Genomic DNA, 19524 nt, shown 5'->3' with positions numbered 1-19524 from the left:
GGAAGATGGGCATGGGGGTGTTTTAGTGAGGGCATGTGCCCACCGGGCCTCCAAGCCCAATGCTCAAAGCTTTCTCCAGAGCTGCTCCGCTGGGCTGGTGCTCCCGGGGGGACCGGAGGCTCATACCTTTCCCATGAGCTCTGCCTGCGAAGCATTCCTGGGAGGCTTCTCTCCTGCTCGCTGCCAACCCAGGCCGGCCTTCCACGCACACGGCGGGGGCCCGGCCTGTGTGCGCCTTTCTCGTGAGTTCAGGCGCTGCAATTAGCAGGGTCACATTCCTGGCCCCCACGAGCAAGATGACTTCACCAGCAGACGGCTGCCGCTTGTGTTTTCCCCGGGGGCACGTGGCCAGAGCGAGGTGGGAGGCCAGTGGCCAGATGTCAAGCCAGCCAGCTGAATGCTGACTCCTCGGATGGCAGGCATAACTTGGGCCCGCAGGGCTCCTCAGCGGCTGGCCATTCTTGTCTGCAGAGACAGCCTCCCGCAGCCCGGCCCGGCCTTCGCAGGCCCCTCAAAGGCACAAACCCACGGCAGGGGGGTAAACACAGGACTGCCCAGAGGGCTGGCCGGGTTGGCCTGACTGGGTCTGGCCCTCTCCCAAGGGGGAATCCCAGAGAAGGAGGGTGCAGCATCTCATCAGCCCTGATGGGCCTGAAGGGGGCCTGCGTGCGGAGTGGTCCTTGCATGAGGTGGGGTGGGGGGCAGTTGCCGATTGCCGGCAGAGGGGCAAAGAGGCCCTCCACTGCTGCCATCTGAGCCCCTCTCTGGGAGCGCTCTGAGCAGGGCTCTCTCTCCTTTCCCCCGTCTGTGTGCGGAGTGAGCTTTGTTCTTGTTTTGTATCCAGGCAGTGTGTGGGCACCATGTGCATTCAGAGTGGGGCCTTCCGGATTCAACCTGGGCGAGAACGAAGATTAACCGAGCAGACACCAAAGAAGAGGTGAGATCGTGCCCACGCACATGCCAGTTAGAGGGAGCACCAGCTCTGAGCCGGACAAGCTCTCCAAGGGGCTTGGCCTCTCCTCTTCCTCCTCCTCGCAAGGAGCACAGGAAGCACGAGGAGAGGAGAGGAGAGGAGAGGAGAGGAGGCTGCTGGCCGCCACCCGCCCTCCTCCCAACCCCCATGACATTTCCAAAGCTTGCAGGGGTCTGCTTGGAAGGAGCAGAGGGCAAGCCAGGGCAAGGCAGCGTCCGGCATCTCTCCTCAGCCGCCGCAAGACCTGGGGATGCCCCCAGTTCCCAGCAAAAGCAGTTCCTCCTAATGAACTGTGTGGGTTGGGGAGGGCAAGGAGGCACAGCTGCCCTGGCTTCCCAGAGCTGTGCTTGCTCCTCTCTCTCCTGTCCCCTGCGCTGCCTGCAGGCTGGAGGCCCTTCATCATCTCCCTGGCCAATGGCCAGCCTGCAGGCAGCAGGACTCTCGGGCAGGAGAGAGAGGAGCAAACGGCACTGCAGCCTCCAGGAAGCAAAGGCAGCTGTGGCCCCTTGGCCTGCCCCCCCGCGCCCCCCCCAGCTCACAGTGACTGACCGCCAGACCTGGACCTGCTTCACTTCAGCAAGGGGGCTGCACCAAACTGTAGAACAGTTTTGAACAGTTTGAACATGGTGTTCAATTTTATGAAACTGATATTTCCATTTCATAAATTCATAAATGGTATGAATGTTTTACTGATTTACTTTGTATTGTTCTTGTCATATTGTTTTTGTCTTCACATGCCCAGAGACATGGCATTTTGGGCCAAATATGTGTTAATATAATCATATAACAAAATAAATAATCAATAAAGTGAGCCCTCCACGGCTTTGAAATCCTGGGGATAAGGTGGGCAGGCCAGACCCGAGTCCTCTTCTATGGGAGTCCCCTCAGGCAGGCTTTGCCCACCCCTCAGGAGGGCATGGAGACCCAGGCTCCCCACTCTGATCCTCCTCTTCAGGGAAGGTCTCCTTTGGTGTAAAGGTCCAAATACTGGCCGGTCCTGACCCCTCGGCTCCTCAGCTGAATTCCTGGCAGCAGCTTCAGAAGAGGCTTCAACTTTCATGGCAATAAAAGTGCTGGAAAAGAAGACCGTAAACCTAAAGATGTCTGCCGAGTTAAAAATAGGGCCCTGGGGTGAGGCTGTGCTCTCCACATCGCAGAGAGTAAGCAAGCCCAGATGAGGTATCTTTTTGGAGCAACCTCAGGCGACATGCAGAAAGCAGAAGGGAGTTGCCCCGTGTGGAAATCCAGCTCCCAGCCAGATTTGCACCACGATGCAGCAGCACACTGCAGTGAAAGGGGCCTTGTCAGGATCAGACCCTGTATTCTTAGCAGCCATCCTATTAGGTAGCCCTGCAAAGAATCCAGGGGTGGTGTTGACGTCAATGGCCTCACGCTGGAGAGGCTCCTTCTTCATCCCAGCCCTTTCGGAACGCCAGCAGTCGCAGCTGTCCCGTCTCCAGTCAGGTACCCACGAATCCCTTAACGGCCCCAGGCTGGCCCTGACAGCTGGCCATCGAGTCATTTCGTAGCACCCAACTGGAGCGCTCCCGGAGCTGGCGGAGGAGAGGACAAGGCTTGGCCCGCGTCCCTAGCCTGTCACCAAAGGGAGCAGATGGCCCAGTTCCAGCGCCGGCTGATGTGCTCTTGCGTCACCCAGGCGGATGGGGATACCCCAGCAGGGCAACACCAGGGGAAGTCCACACCGCGGAAGCCGAGGAGGACTCGCTGTCATCTCTTCCCCAGTTTCTTTGCTTACCACACGGAGCTCCTCCTGACTTCCTGCTCTTGCATCTTGCTGAGTCAGAGGAGGGCCAAGCTCCGGCCCTTTGCTGAGCAAGAGCTGGAGGGGCCTGCCGATGAGCGGGGGTGATGCAAGAGAGAGGGGGGAGGGAGGAGGGAGGGATGACCGGCCATTGCAGCAGGGTGATATCATGCCAGAAGAGCCCTTCTGGAGCAGGCCAAAGGGCCCTCCAGTGCAGGAGCATTCGGTGGTGGTTGCCCACAGTAACCAGCCGGATATCAACTCCAGCAGCTGGCCCGCCTTCAGCAGGGCTGTAAGACAAAAGCCCTCTCCAGGCCCTGCGGGACAGGGAGGCTCCACAAATATCAAAGGGCTTTGTGTTGCCTGTTCTGAATCTACTGCCCAGTTTTAGGAGATGACCCCACGTTAGGAGATGACCCCTGCTAACGGGGCAAAGAGACACCTTTTTAACAGGGCAATTCTCTTTATGGAGCGGGTGGGGGAGGGAGTAACTAGCCCTATCCACCCCTCTTATTAATCAATTAATTCTCTATGTAAACTGCTTTGGGAACTTTTGTTGAAAAGCGGTATATAAATATTTGTTGTTTATTATGTATTATGCAGGGGTGTAGGAAAATGGGCCCCTACTTCCCCACATCTCTGCCTCCTCCTTCAGAGAGGAGGGAAGAGGAGGAGGTGGAGAGTGAGGAGCAAGCGGTTTTATCTATCTATCTATCTATCTATCTATCTATCTATCAATCTATCAATCTATCTATCTATCAATCATTTCTATTCCGCTCTTCCTCCAAGGAGCCCAGAGCGGTGTACATAATTCAGTTCCTCCTCACAACAACCCTGTGAAGTAGGTTAGGCTGAGAGAGAAGTGACTGGCCCAGAGTCACCCATCAAGTATGGCTGAATAGGGAATTTGAACTCAGGTCTCCCCAGTCCTAGTCCAGCACTCTAACCACTACACCGCTCTCCACATTAGGCTCAGATGGTGGGCCGCCTCTCCCCCAAGGGTCATTTGTCTCTCCCCGCTCTATTCAATTGTAGCGACCCCCCTGATATTACAAGAGAAGGAGCACAGCAATTTCCCTCCTTCCTATAAAATGGGATCTGTGACCCGCTTCAGAGGACCGTTGTGAGACTAGGCCAAAACTGCCAAGTGTTGTTTTCGACAATAGCAGCAAGCATCAGCCCTAAGAATAACCCTGTTTGGGAGAACTCGTGACTCACAGCCCAGGGGGTGGCAGGGAAGAGTCACGAGGTCCCAGAGCCCACGGCCAGGACACAAAGCCGTGATGGAAGCATCCGGAGAATGTGTGAGATGGCAAAAAATATCTGCCCCCACCAGTGAAGTGGGAGCTGTGCGTCTCCCATGACAGCAGCGGAGGGCTTTTTCTGAGCACAGACGCTTGTGAAATGCTGGGATCGGCTTTCGGCCTGGCAGCTGCCGTCACTTCACAGGCATCTCCAGGCTCTCGACATCTTTCTCCTCCAAGCTCTTAGCAGCACTGAACCCGACAAGCGCATCAGCTTTGCTGCGATCTCTCTCTGGCTTCCTTGCTTTTCTTTCTGATCAGCCACAGAACAGCATGGCCAGATCTTCCCTACCAGGACGATACAGACGGCTGGCATGCCAAGTCTCTGGGTACATGCAGACGGTGGTAGCAGTAGCCCACGGCAAATAGTTGCCATTGCCTGCATTGGACTGGACGGCAGCTCCAAGAGGCAGGAAGTGGAGCAGCTAAGAAGACCGAGGCCCTGGTTCAACCTCATGGCTTGGGTCCCGGGTCCTTAAGAGAGCACCTTCTGTGTCATGAAGCCACCCAATGGTGCAGCAGGGAAGCAACTTGCCTAGAGAGCAGGAGGCTGTTGGTTCAAATCCCCGCTGGTGTGTTTCCCAGAATATGGGGAACTCCTCTATCAGGCAGCAGCGATCTAGGAAGATGCTGAAAGGCATCATCTCATACTGCGCAGTAGGTGGCAATGGTAAAGCACCCCTGTATTCTTCCGAGAAAACCACATGGCTTTGTGGTTGCCAGGAGTCGACACCAACTCGATGGCACAACATTCTTCTTTGGTGTCATGAATCCCGCTGCCGATGGAAAAAATCTGGGAAGGTCTGTTGGCAGCTGCCATTGGCTCGTTTGGTTGTGTCGGGACCAGGCCTTCTCTGTGGCTGCCCCAGAGCTTTCGAACCCAACACACTCCCCTGTCCAAATAAGAGCGTCTTCACCTCTGGCTGCCTTTAAAAAAAAAACCCTTAAGACACCTCATTTCTCAGGCTTTTAGTTAAAAACATTTATCCAACTGTTTTATTTGTTATTATCTGTGCCATTTTTGTGTTTGCTCTGTTTTAAAACAATGCACACCACCTAGAGATGTGTGTGTATCTATTTTAGGCAGCTTACAAATGTGATAAATAAATACATAAATATATCTTATCTCTGCTGTTAATTCACTAGGAGGCCTCCTAATCTTAACCCCAGTCTCAATATGGAGATAAAAATGCTGTTAGGATCATACCAAGGTGATGTATGCAAAATACTTTGAACACTCTAAAGCAGGGATTCCTAAAGTTGGACCCCAAGAAGATGTTGGACTAAAACACTGATCATCCCTATGTACAGTGGCTGGGGATGATGGGGATGATGGGATTTGTAGTCCAACAACATCTGGGGACCCATACAGAGGCACTCTTGCCCCTGGACTTCTGGGCTGAAGTCCAGGGCCTCCACAGCCCCTGGGAGCCCCAAATCTTCTTTATTAAATTATTAATTATTATTATTTACATTTTATATCCCGCTCTTCCTCCAAGGAGCTCAGAGCAGTGTGCGTCATACTTAAGTTTCTCCTCGTAACAACCCTGTGAGGCAGGTTAGGCTGAGAGAGAAGTGACTGGCCCAGAGTCACCCAGCAAGTTTCAGGGCTGAATGGGGATTTGAACTCAGGACTCCCCGGTCCTAGTCCAGCACTCTGTCTGTCCCAGTTGGTGTGGTTGCCCTTCCAAGCACGATGATGCTTAATTTGCAGGGGAGGGGGGCCCTCCATAGGCCTTTAGGTCCAGGCTCCAAAATTACCTCAGTGCACCTCTGGACCCACAGATGAGAACCCTCTGCTCTAAAGGGCGATGTGACAGCTAAGTATTAAAGTGACTTGGATGCTGACGGTGTTAAATTATTATTTCTGTATAAATTTGGGGATTAAAAAACCCAAGCCCTGCTCCCTCAAGGGCTAGCAACTTGCTTTTTAAAGATGTGAACGGCGCTTCTAAGGCAGATGAATTCTGCATTTGATGGGAAGCAAACAGAAGAATTCCGTTTTCATGGACAGAACGTATCATGCAGTGCTGGAGACGGACAGAGAGGCTTGCTTTGGCTGGCCTGGCCACAGTGCCCATTTCAGAATGTTCTGCTCTTTAGCACAAGGACATCACACCCAAAGCAAAAAAACCAGGGCACATCTGTGGCAATGACTCCAGACCGCAGGAAACATGCATGGCTGAGGCAGAGGCTCTCAGCCTTGGGTCCCCAGATGTTTTCTTGATAACAACTCCCACCACCCCCACGATGGGACTGGGCGTCTAGGAGCATCTGAGGATCCAAGGCTGAGGAATCCTGGTTCACAGAATGAGCACTTGAGCTCTTCATGAGGCCACTGGGTGCCCTTCGGCAAGCCGTCCTCTCAGCTTTAGCCCTGACCCTCTGATCTGCAAAATGGAGTAACGATCCTGGCCCCCCATACTGGGGAGTGTGCCGTATTAATGTGATTACTTATACCCTTGTTGCATTTGCTTTGCTCTTGGGATGTTTCGGTGTAATTTAGACAAGCTCTGAACCATGGGAATGGGCAAGTTCATGGACGACAGCAGATCTGTCCGTGGCTATATGGAACCCCCAGCACCAGAAGCAGTCTGTCTCTGATTATACTATTATTTTTAGTGTTCTTATTTAGATGTTTTATTCTATATACTTTGTTTTAGCCACTGCTTTCTGCTTTTTATATGTTCCACTTTTCATATGCTTATAATTTTTATAATGTTATAGCTACCCTCTTTTGTAAGGGTAGCAGCCTTTTAGTATTATATCATAGCTTTATAGCATTAGAGTAGAAATTTAAAATAACATAGTTTTATAGTTTCATAATTTGTTTTAATTAGGCTCTACTGCTTTATCTTATGCTGGTCTCGGACTGTAATAAAGATGATTGATTGATACAACAACAAAAACAACAACTGTTTATATTTCTTGAAACAAAGTTCTCAAAGCGGATTACACAGAAAAATAGATCCGACATAATTAATCAAGATGGTCCCCTGTCCCCAAAGGGCTCACAATCTAAAAAGAAACATAAGGCAGATACCAGCAACAGCCACTGGAGGGACGCTGTGCTGGGGACGGATAGGACCAGTTGCTCTCCCCTTGCTAAGTATAAGAGAATCACCACTTTAAAATGTGCCTCTTGGCACAGTTAGCAGGGGCCAGTTGCTTGGGAACACTTGGCAGAGGAAGCTTATGCCTCCTCACCCTACTTGTGAGTTTCCCAGAGACTTCAGATTGGCCACTGTGGGAAACAAGATGCCGGACTTGATGGACTGGATGTCCTCCGACCCTGGACATCTCTTCTACTGTTCTAAATCATAGCTAGATGGAGCCCCCATTTTCAGAGGTAGTCTACCACTTGCTGGGGGATAAAAGAGGGCTGTTGCCATCCTGCCCAGGCGCACCATTGATGGGCCTTGGGCCTAATCCAGTTGGGCTCTTCTGAACTTTCTATTTCTCTTGAACTTTTTCTTGAATGCCAATTGAGAAAGAAAGTTGACCTATAAATGAAGAGAAACCATCACACTTTGAATGAATGAATGAATGAATGTTGCTAAACAAGCTGTGATGGTGCGTGGCCATTAAAACGGATAACCCGGAGGAGACACGTCAGGCAGTTTCCAGACAAGGCAAGTCTGGAGAGGTCTCCTGCTCCTTCGGGAGGGTCCCCTTCTCTGGGGGAGGCCTCCGCTCCATGGCCTACTTCTCTTCCTGTCTAGCTGACACTCCTGCACGCATCACCGAGGACCTGAGAGAAGGAAACAAAACCCGGCAGCCCTGGCTCTTATCAGGCTTGGCTGGCCTCCCCGTGGGAAAAGCATTTTTGCAGGTTTGCCAAGAGTCCCAGCGAATAAGTGTGCAGTCATACGAAGCTGGGAAGCGAGAAGCAGAGGAGGAGGAGGAGGAGGAAGAGAGGAAGGAGAGTGAAGAAACAGAAACTGGAGCTGGGAAGAACGTGCTTCCCCCAATCCTCACCCCCACCCCGCCAATTGTGGGGTCAAAGGCTTTGCAGGTAGCCTCTCCTTGAACCCGGAGCGGCTCGTCCTAATGAGAGTGGGGTGGTGGGGTGGGGGTGGGGGGCAAAAGAAGCTTTGCTGCTTCTGCTTCCCGGAGTTCCTCCTGTTTGCTCCTCTCCCCCCTGCCCTGGGGCTGCCTGCAGGGACAGCAGTTCCATTCAGGCCATCTGCAGCCTCTTGGGAATCACGCCGCAGCCATTTTTGACCTGGGCTTGGAGGCAGCCAGCCAGCCAGCCCTCCTCCTGGTGGTGGGAAGGGAGAGGCAGCATCTCCGAAGCCCTCCTCGCCAGGGAGCCATGCGGTTGTGCAAGAGCGACTGGGCCTCCTCAATCCGGTTTGGCCGGACAGGCTGCCTTGAGCGGTGGCAGGAATGTTTGCAGAGGGATCTCTAGGCAACGCGGCCGGTTTGTTTCCGCAAGCCTCGGCCCCACGGCGTAGCTTGCTGCCTCTGCCCCACAAAGGGGTGGTCTGAGCGGGTGCGGTGCCAAGGGGTTGGGGCCAGAGCATGCCAGGGTGCTTGTGCAGGACACGGGGGATGGTGGGGAAGAGAGTGTCGCATTCCCTTCGTTCATGCCTGCTTCCGCTGAATTGTATTTGCTGTTGGAGAGGTTAATCTGATGCATCCTACTTACCTTCCACAAGCATGCTGAATTAACCAGTTTGGGAATGAATGGTTGCCACCCAGCTGTACGGGTGTACCGAGAAGAGAGGATCCCAGTCGAGGCAAAGATTTACCTCACCTGGCTCAGAGACACGAATGAAGCATTTTAGGGACATAGGAAGCTGCCATATACTGAGTCAGACCCTTGGTCCATCTAGCTCAGTATTGTCTACACAGACTGGCAGCGGCTTCTCCAAGGTTGCAGGCAAGAGACTCTCTCAGCCCTATCTTGGAGTTGCTGCCAGGGAGGGAGCTTGGAACCTTCTAGCGGAATCTCTGACAGTGCTCACACATCAAGTCTCCCATTCACATGCACCCAGGGTGGACCCTGCTTAGCTAAGGGGACAAGGCATGCTGGCGACCACCAGACCAGCTCTCCTCCTGTGTTCATCCTCGAAAGAGGGCTGGCCTGGAAAGAGATCAGGTAACAACTTGCCAGCAATGTGGTGCTGGTGTGAGGTGGGGGTGGGCATGATCCTTGAGATGATAAGGGTGCATTTCAGTGATGGGAAAAGACTGTGGCTAAGCTTTAGAATTAACAACATGGATGGAAGAGGCAGTGTCAATATTGCCAGTATCAATATTGACTTGCTATTTTGATCGCTAAATAAGAATATAAGGACTGGATCATCCATCTCAGCCATCAGCTCTCAACCAGAGCATGGACTCACAGGCTAACGATGGCAGGAGCGGCTGTCTTAACAAATGGGGGGCAGGGGGGCGGGCAGGGGGGCGGGCAGGGGGCGCTGAGGGAGGCGCAACTGCCTCTGTTCTCTGGAGCTCTGTTTAGCAATAGCAATAGCAATAGCACTTACATTTATATACCGCTCTATAGCCGGAGCTCTCTAAGCGGTTTACAATGATTTAGCATATTTGCTCCTCTCTTTCCCGCCCCATGCAGTCTGCAGGCTGGAGATTTGTCAGGTAAAGCTGTACGGTTCTGTGCAGCTCTACCTGACGAATGGGCAGTCTGCAGGCTCTCAGCAATGCTGCAGCAGAGTGGGGTGGGTTGGGAGAGAGTTGCACATGGAGGGCTGCAGGCCTGGTGCTCAGGACAATGCAGGCATCACAACACACTGGAAGCTGAAAGGAGGGCAATGCTACCAGCTCTTTCCCATCTCTCAAAGACCACCATGAGTACACCTCTCCACAGATGGTACCGGCCACCCCAGCTGAGTCAGGGACTATAGCCAGCCACCAACCCCCCCCCCCATGGCAGGCACACCAAAGAGGCAGCTTTTGGGCATGGGTCCACCTGCAGACCTGTTCAAGCCTCGGCCCCCTGGCCCCGCCCAGTAAGGCTTGCTTCGTTTCAAAAGTACGCCATCCTGTTGGGAAAGTCTGGGCCGGCTGATTCAAGGAAGCTCAGTATCGACCCAAACAAGAAGGCTCGTCCCAGGCAGAAGCAGGAGTCTGCATTCTAGAAAGCTGAACACATCCCATGACTCAGGGCAAGAGCATGTGTCCGGAGTGCCCAGAGGCAAATCTAACTTGCCCGCTGAACGGTTACCTGGGAATGCGGTGGAGGAAATGCCCTGTAACCATCCTAATTACAGCAGCTGTATGAGGATCCTCCCAGAACCACCCTTTGATCTGAAAGTAAACAAAACAACAGCAGCCATATTATGGGATGGATCATCCAGTGAGTACACAACATTCATGCCACTGTAGAGGGGGAAAGGTAAACAGAATGTCAGGAACCCTTCATCATGGAACTGACAGATAGAAGAATGTGTGATAATTGCTTATATGTGAATTCTGCTTCCAAGAAAATGCAGCACTATTACGCCAGATTAAAGTTCTGAGGGACACTTTGCCATGTTTTTTTAAAAAAGTGTCGAAGATGGCAAGGGGCAAGGAGGGGAGTGATTATCAACCATAGAGCAAAGAAAAACTAGAGCGACACACAGCCTGCAATCTTTGACTTAGGGCTCCCAATTAAAAACTTCTGCTGAACAAGAGCATAGTATGGAAAGAAGAAACTACTCTACCCCAGTATCTCTATATGCTCTGCCCTATTATTATGTTCCTGTTGGAGTCATTAGCTGAACCAGGCCGTCAGCTGTGGCAGGGATCTGGTAAAGAGAGGAGTCTTGAGAGGAATTCAGCCCTCGGACAGCTCCAAGGCAGATCAGCAGCCTGGCATAGGAGTCAGGACCTAGGAGAGCTCCAAGCAAGCAGGGTTGAGCTAGATCATCACAACAAAGGAGGAAAGATGTTGCTCTAGCAGATGTCTGGAGTCTGTTGCAGGCTTCTGTCGGTTGCTGGCTAGTTGGGACAGTTGGCTGTGCCCTCTCTCTGGAGAAGTTTCTGTGCCTTAAAAGAGTCGTGTCTGATTTCTCAGTCACTTACTCTAACAGCACTTGGAGGGTCTCTGCTCAGTTTTGGGGACCTTGATGCAGCTGGGGATGGTGAGAGCTGTAGTTCAACAAGAGCTGGAGAGTCTCAGGATGACCACCTCCTTTGCTTATTTGAAGCTGGTTTGACATTTTAGATATCCATTTTTTATACCCACTCCAAGTTGCTGAGCCGCTCAGAAAAGCTGATGTATGGGGGAAACAACCACTGGTTTGATTGTAATTAGTTAACTGTAAGATGTGGATCAATTAGTCTAACAAGTCTGGCAATTATCTATGGATTGAAAGTGAAGCAAGAAGAGGGTGATCTGGTAGTCTGGTGTCCTTCTCCAGGAACCAGGCTATGAAATGGTTGAGATCCACCCAAGTTACCAGGAGCAAGTCTTTCTTGGTGGTGGTGGTGCAGCAGCTTGAGATCTCCCTTAGGGAGATTAATTAAGTCTCCAAGCTCTCTGCCTTTAAGCAGGTGCTAAAAAGCTTCCCACTTTGCAAACCTTTTAAAAAAACAACAGATTGGCTTATATCTTATTGAGATTTCTTGGCCTATCATGGCTTATAGTTTCTGCTCCAGTCATTTATTAATTGCAGTTACAGCAGCTATGATGTAGTTTTATATTTTAATTGATTTAAGTTGGCTGCTGCCTTGAGAGATGGCATCCCAAAAGGAGGAAAGAAAAGATGCATCACATAAATCAAGAAGCTACTTCGAAATCGGGTCTACTTTCCTCCCATCTCATAGGATCATTGAGCGGGGAGAAAATCTGGAGAACACCAACTGTAGTGCCCTAAGGACTGGATTTTAGCCCCAGCCAGTAGAGGGGGGAACTGGGGGGAACAGGATTGTGGGAAATGAGGGGGGGAGGAGAGGATTCGGATTAAAAGAGGATCTTAGGAAGCAGGTGGTTGCCTGAGTCCTTACCCAGCTGTCAGCTAGAGTAGATGTTATAGGAGCTAGGTGAACAAAGTGTCTGATGCCGTTTAAGGCAGTGCTATATTTATGTGGAGGATATGATCAGGCACAGTATTCAGGCAGAGTGAATTAATTATGCATCCCCAGCTTAAGTACAGGCCAATCCTCAATGGTCTATAGGGAAGGTGGAGAGGCCCATGTTCAATAAACAAACACTGGTGCCCTCTCCCTGCAGCATGGCTGCCCCCTGGTGATGCAGGGCCCCCTACTCACCCACAGGGCTGCTGCTGGTCACTTTTGCCACCTGAGCTGCTGCTCCTGCCTGCTCACCAGGCTCTCTGGCCGGAGGGACACAAGAGAGCCCCACTGGGGCCTTCATGCTTCCCACGGGTCCAGAGCTGACTGGGAAGGCACAAGGCACAGGTGCCCTGATGCAGACACCGGGCACATGCATGGCATGCATTTCCCCAGCTGCCTCCGGGCTGGTGGGAAGCAAGAAGGCCCTGTTGAGGGCTTTCATGCATCCCACTGGCCTGGAAGCCTGGAGAGAGGGTGGCAAGGTGGTTGTGGGATGGGGAGAGGGAGGCGCGAGGCAGCTCTCGGCAAGGTGGCTCCTGTGAGGCAGGCAGTAAGATGAGAAGAGGGAGGCGAGGTGGCTCGTGTTCTTCGAACACACTCACCCAATTATAGCCCCACTTCTGCCAGTCCCCACTTCTCCTTTGCACCAGGAAGGCCACCCCAGAGCAAGCCTTGGCATCCTGTTGGTGAAAGGGGGAGGAGGTCTGACCAGCAATCGCTGGGGAGTGTTGGAAAAACACCCCCCAGCCCCCACTCAGTGCCCTGCCTCCCTTCAGCACATCGGACTTTGGGCCAGAGGTGCGCCTACGTAATTTTGGAGCCTGGACCTAAAGGCCTTTGGAGCCCCCCCCCCCGCTGCAAGCTAAACATCATTTTTTAACACACAGGTTCTTGAGGACCCAAACCACACCATCCGGCCTAGACTAAGGAGGATTTGGGGGGGCCCAGGAGTTGTGGAGGCCCTGGACTTTGACCCCCAAAGTCCAGGGGTAAGAGTGTCTGTGCTTTGGGCCAGTTTCCCTATTGCAATTTCCCTCTTCTAAATACGAATACAACAAGTATTGATTGACTGATTGATTGATTGATTGATTGATTTTAATAAGACAATACATACACATAAATAGTAAGACTGATGCATAAAGACATCCATTAACCATCCTTCCAGATATGTAAATAATACAAGAGTTTATATATCGCTTTTCAACCAAAGTTTCCAAAGCGGTTTACATACAGAAATCAATCAATTAATTAAAAGGCTGCCTATCCCCAAAGGGTTCACTTTCTAAAAAAGAAACAAAAGTAAGACACCAACAACAGCCACTGGAGGGAGGCTGTGCTGGGGATGGAGAGGGCCAGTTGGATAAAGGCAGCTCTGTGGGGGCTCCCGATTTAGAATGGGGCCTGTGTGTGTGTGTGTGTGTGTGTTGTGTGTGTGTGTGTGTGTGTAGGGGGAGGTCTCACCTTCTGCCCCTGCACTAATTTCCCTGACTTAAATTGCCCCCTGGAGCCACTATTAGCTGCAGAGGCATAAAATTTGCCAGCACAGTTGACATTTCCCCTTTCGGTGGCTAATGGCAGCAACAAGGGCTTTGATGCTTTGGATCAGGTCTATGGTGTGGGGAAAAGGACCGGGGGCCTCTCCTTCCTCATCAGGGCCCCAGTCCAGCTCGTCCCACCATGGCTTCGGTTTCAAGAGGAAAATGACCCTGAGAGTTCCAGCCATGGAGTTTCCGCGTAATGTAGAAACGGGCTCTTGATTGCTTTCTCCAGGTCACGTTAATGAATCTTTCCAGGAGAACCTGCCAGGCCAATGTCCACTGTGTGTGGAAAGAGAGTTCTGAAGTCAGTTACTCCTAATCATGCTGATGACCCAGTGACAATCAGGACACTGCCCACTGATAACTTCTCACCTCCGCAGTCAAACTAAAGGCCACTAGAAGCGACCGTTTGATGAAAGAGACGTAGCCAAGGGTGTCGTGTGGACAGTGAGGGCTGCCGCTCACTCGGTGGTAGAGTCCCTGCTTTGCCTCTGCTTTACATGCAGAGGTCCTGGGTTCAACTCCTGGCAGCTGCAGGTAGGGCAGGAAAGACAGAGGAACATAGGAAGCTGCTTTATACTGAGTCAAGCCATTGGGCCATCTTGCTCAGTGGCTGGCAGCGTCTCTCCAAGGTTCCAGACAGGAGTCTTTCCCAGCCCTTCTTGGAGATGCTGCCAAGGATTGAACCAGAGACCTTCTGCATGCCAAGCAGATGCTCTTCCACTGAGCTCTGGCCCCATCCTCTAAAGGGACTATCTTACAGAGCAGCCATCACAATGCAAACCAGGGCACACCCTGCTTAGCAAAAAGGACAATTCATGCTTGCTCCCACAAGACCAGCTCTCCTCCCCTCTACCTGGAACTCTGGATAGCTCCTGAGAGTCAGTGTAAACCAGGAGCTCTGGATGCCCAGTTCTTGTTGGACTGCAGCTCCCTTGCCACAGTGGCCAAGGGGATGATGGGAGTTGTGGTCCAACAACATCTGGGGATCCAAGTCTGGAAACTCCTGATAATACAGAGCTGGGTGGACCCACAGTCTGACGCAGTATAAGGCAGCTTCCTCTGTTTAACGGTAATTCTAGGGACTTTAAACCATTCCTTGGAAAACGATCTATGGATTCACTCTCTTTCAGGAGGCTGCACACCATCTCTCTCCAACACCAGGACAAACAAGTTTGGGGTTTTGTGCTGGAACACGCTCTCCCCAAATCGGTGGCTTGGATCACGGGGGAAACCCACATGAAACACTTTACACAACTTTCTCCCCCCCAATTCTTTCCATCTTTTCCGTGTCAAAAAGGAAGACAGATGGGGCAAAAGGGGGGGGATCTGCAAAATGAAATGACCCTAATGAGATTTTCAAATGGAACAAACAATAATTAAACAACATATTTTCCATATTAAAATTTCATTTTTAAAGGCAGCTCTCTTGGATTTCAAAAAATGTGGAAAGAAGAATCCCAGCCCATCCGAACACAGCTACATGCATTTGCTCTAGTACAGGGCACAGCCCAGGGGGAAGTTCTCCTGCATAGCAACTGCCTCCCATTCATCTCCGTGGGCCTGGTGCATGAGAACCTTCCACTGGGCTGGAGTCTAGGGGAGGATTGCTGGTCTTGTGGTAACAAGCATGAATTGACCTCTTTGCTAAGCAGGGTCTGCCCTGGCTTGCACTTGAATGGGAGACTGCATGTGTGAGCACTAAGATATGGGGCCTCTCTGGGAAGAGCACCTGCAAGCTTGCATGCAGAAGGTTCCCAGTTTCCCTCCCTGGCAGCATCTCCAGATAAGGCCGAGAGAAACTCCTGCCTGCAACCTTGGAGAAGCTGCTGCCAGTTTGGGTAGACAATTCTGAGCTAGATGGACCAAAGGGTCTGACTTGGTATAAGGCAGCTTCCTATGTTCCTCCTTCCATAGGAAGGCATGGAATATCCGAATGGCCATTGGCCATTCTGCTTCGCATATAGAAGGTCCCAGATTCCCTCTCTGGCATCTCCAGAAAGGGATGAGAGAGAAGCCTGCCTGCAACCTTGGAGAAGCCACTGCCAGCCTGGGACAGCACTGGGTAGACCAGTGTTTCTCAACCTTTTTGGAGTCCAGGACCGCTAAATTCTTCGTGCAGAGTTTCAAGGACCGCTACATTCTTCATGCGCAGTTTCCCGGACCGGCAGTTAGTAAAGGGGTTTCAATCTATCTATCTATCTATCTATCTATCTATCTATCTATCTATCTATCTATCAGACTTCTATACTGCCCAAAACTTGCATCTCTGGGCAGTTTACAATTAAAATAATATAAGCATTAAAATAATTAAATTTGGAATCTTTTGCAAACATGGAATATTAGGGGTTCTCAACCTTGGGTCCCTCAGTTAAACTCCCATAACCCCCAACCACAATGGCATTTGGCCATTATGGCTGGGGATTATGGGAGTAGAAGTCCACCAATGTCTGGATACCCAAGGTTGAGAACCCCTGAATCTAAAAGCCTGGGTGAACAAATTTGTCTCCAATATGTCTTCAGTATGTGTGGGGTGGGGGTGGAGGTGCTTGTGATTACTCAATGGAGAGGGGATGTTGGGCCATTAGAAAAATTCAAAAGCTACATGGGGGCAATGAAAACAACGCACAAGCAAGCTTTTGAATTCCCCAAAATGCTTCATCAGGCTGGATGTCAAGCAAAGCAAAAAGGAGGTGAGGAGAGGAGAGCAGGGCAAGCTCAGTAGAGCCCGAAATCTACAGTTTAACCCTCTCATGATGGAGGTGGAGTTTTAGCAGGAGTTGTGTAGTCGCAGGGCAGGATCCAGACAACGTTAGTCACGACCACCCACTGAAATTAATTTAGTCATCTCTCATTTGTGTCAATGCTGCTTGGTCATGATCACCTGACTTGATCTGGATCCTGCTCTTAGATGTGCACTTTGTGAGGTGGACCTAATGAAACCCGTGCAGCTCCTCCAAAACTCGTTAAATTCGTTACATGGCAGGTGCTGGGAATGGGTTTTTTTTAATGGTGAAAGAAAATGTGAAGAAGAGCAGTGGAGACCTGGCATTAAAAGAAAGGGGGTGATTCTGAGATGGCGGAGGGTGTGGGGCGTTGTAGTGGTAGATGCCTCATTTTCCTCGCTGGGGAGACGAGGCACTGTTCAGGGTGGGTGAGGCAATGGTGCACCGGACTGCACTCGGAAGGTCGCCTGGGTCCAAGAGCTGCCGCCACTGTGCTTGCGCACCAGAGTGTAGCAGGTGTTCCCCATCCTCTCTCACAATGTGCACTTCTGTGCCCCCCTCCCAACTCCCCTGCGGGAGCCAATCACACGCAGCTCACGTGGTCCCACATGCTGCCCGCGCATACCTGCGAGGTGAGCCAAGGCGGCCCTCCTCCCTCCCTCCTCTGCTTAGCCCTCACTGCGGCATGATCCCGGCCAGAGATTGTCCCCCGCACCCGGCGAGGTCATAAAGGGGACCGCTGTCCTCCACCGGCGGTGCAGACCAGAGGGTTACAGGGGGCAGAGGGACCACAACACCCCACCGATGCAAGAGGGAAACAGCGTTCCCTCTCAAGGCGCCTCGACCACAATAGGCAGCTGGGTTTCAATCAATCAACCTTTGGCTGCAAACAATGAGCATGCAAGAACCAGCAGCCCTTCAAGTGGCAGCCCTTCAGGTGGCATACCTTCCACACCGCATACAGTTTGAAGCTGTAAAGATAGGGAATAAAATAGCTGTAGGAAGATCACAGCAGCACGTGGAGGCAAGGGACAAGAAGGTGATACTCTTCCTCTTCCGTACCATGTGCAAAATTGAGGAAGTGAGTGCCTTGATTGCAGTTGTTGGGGGGGGGGGTTGACTCCCAGTCAGGGACCGGCGCTCAACCCTTCGGGGACCGGCAGCGGTTCCCGGACCGGTGGTTGAGAAACTCTGGGGTAGACAATACTGAGCTAGATGGACCGAGGGTCTGACTCGGTAGAAGGCAGCTCCCTCTGTTCCTGTAACTGGGTCCAGCAATCCCGGCTGGCCACTCTCTTGATGCTCAGATTGCGCCCTGCTTTTCTTCTGCCACCCCAGGCATGCCGCACATTCCGTCGCCGTCCGTCACCTGAGCCCTCCTACCTGCCCCAACAGGCTGTGGCGGCACCTTCCCTCTTTCCTAGCTCAGTCACACATGTGTGCCACAGAAATACACCCCAGGCATGACTCACTTTCCAGTTCCTTCTCGCCCTGCTGAAACGCAGCTCTCTCTCTCTCTCTCTCTCTCTCTGCTTCTGCAGCCTGTCGGGACCCCTGCCCATCTGGGGATGCCCTCGGCAGGGTGGGCGGCGGCTGGTCCACAGTCTCCACGCCTTTCTGGCTTCCCCGTGTCCCCTTTTGCTCGTGGGCAGCTGACTGCCGGAGCCAAGCTGAGGGCTGTGCCCCAGCCAGAAATCTGGCTGAAAAACTGGTGGAGCAGAGAAACCCTTTGCTGGGGTGTGAGGCTGAAACTGCAGCCCTTGCCTCTCAACCACACGCAGGTGTGCACAGGTGCCGAGGAGGAGTTGTGGCCCAGCGGGTTTTCCTTTGCCGCCTCTGGAGCCGACAGAGAGGGATGGGGCTGAGGCCTCCTGCGGCCCAGGGTGGCCTGCCCCATGGAAAAGCGGGCGGGTCTCCTGGATCTTTCAGTGATGCACAGAAGAGGGAGCCTTCAGCAGGTGCTGCTTTTCTCTCCCCTGCATGACAAGCTGCACCTGCTGAAAGGTGCACCTGCTCGTGGCCCCGACACACACACATACCCCCCACGTCCGATGTCAAGATGTGGGTGTGTGTGCTGGTTTAGCTCCCGAGCAGGCTGCGGGGCCCCATTCGGGAATTAAATGGCCGGTGCTGCATTTGCGGGGTGCTGGCGGTCTGGCTCCGCCACTGGTCCCAAGTTCACTCCCTGGCAGCATCTCCCGTTACTGTTGGGAGAGCATCTCCTGCCCGGAACCTGGGGGTGCTGCTTCCGGTCAGTGTGGACAGTGCTGAGCTTGAAGGACCCAGGGCCTGTCGACCTAGAAGGCAGCTCCCCATGATCCTGTTCCCCAACACTTCCATCCCATCCTTTCTCCCAAGGACCTCGGGGTGGTGCGCCTGGTTCCTTCCCCTGCTTACTCCTCACAACCATGGAGACCACTCCAGGGCTGAGCCATGGGGTTGCAGGCCGGGTCTCCAGGCTCCAAGTCCTGACCCTCTAGCCCAGGGGTCTCGAACTGCAGCCCCCCTGCAGATGCTGGCCTACAGCTCCCATCTTCTTTGGCTACTGGCCACTGTGATGGGGGATGATGGGAGTTGTAATCTAACAGCTGGAGGGCTGCAGTTCGAGAGCTCTGGTGCAGTCCTTGCCTCTGGCCCCAACTGGGCTCGTGGCTGGCTCCTCCTTATTCGCACGTTGGCTGCCAGCCTTCTGGACCCTGGCAAGTGACCGCCGAGAAGGAAGAGGAGGAAAACACATTTTACAAAATCAGACCATAAGGTCACACACACACACACACATCATGGATGAGATAACACAGTAGGTGTGCCATAACTCAGCGCACTAATGAAGACAGAATCCAATCAAACGAATACAAGATCCAAGGAGCCACCGGTGATCACGAGGCAGAGCAGGGTCAGCAGGTAAACAAGCACCTGGAGAGAGAGAGAGCTCCTCCTTGCAGGGAGCAAGCCGCTCCCAGGACCGTGGAGACGGAATTCCACACCCGCCCGGCTGGCTGATGGATTCCGATCCAGCAGGTTCCCACTGGAGTCTCCCTTTGACAGTCTCTGGCTGCAGTCTGGAGGCTGGGAGGTCCTGCTATGGAATGTTCCGGGAGATCAAAAGGCTTCCCGCTGGTTTCCGGGGGTTTCCGTGCAGCTTTGCTGAGGGTTTCATCTCTTGTGGGAAACTGCAGGAAATGTTGGCGCTCCCTTA

The sequence above is a fragment of the Hemicordylus capensis genome, chromosome 8 (genome assembly GCF_027244095.1).
Source record: "Hemicordylus capensis ecotype Gifberg chromosome 8, rHemCap1.1.pri, whole genome shotgun sequence".
Lineage (NCBI taxonomy): Eukaryota > Metazoa > Chordata > Lepidosauria > Squamata > Cordylidae > Hemicordylus > Hemicordylus capensis.
The sequence above is the reverse complement of the archived record's forward strand: the minus strand, read 5'-3'. Positions refer to the sequence as shown.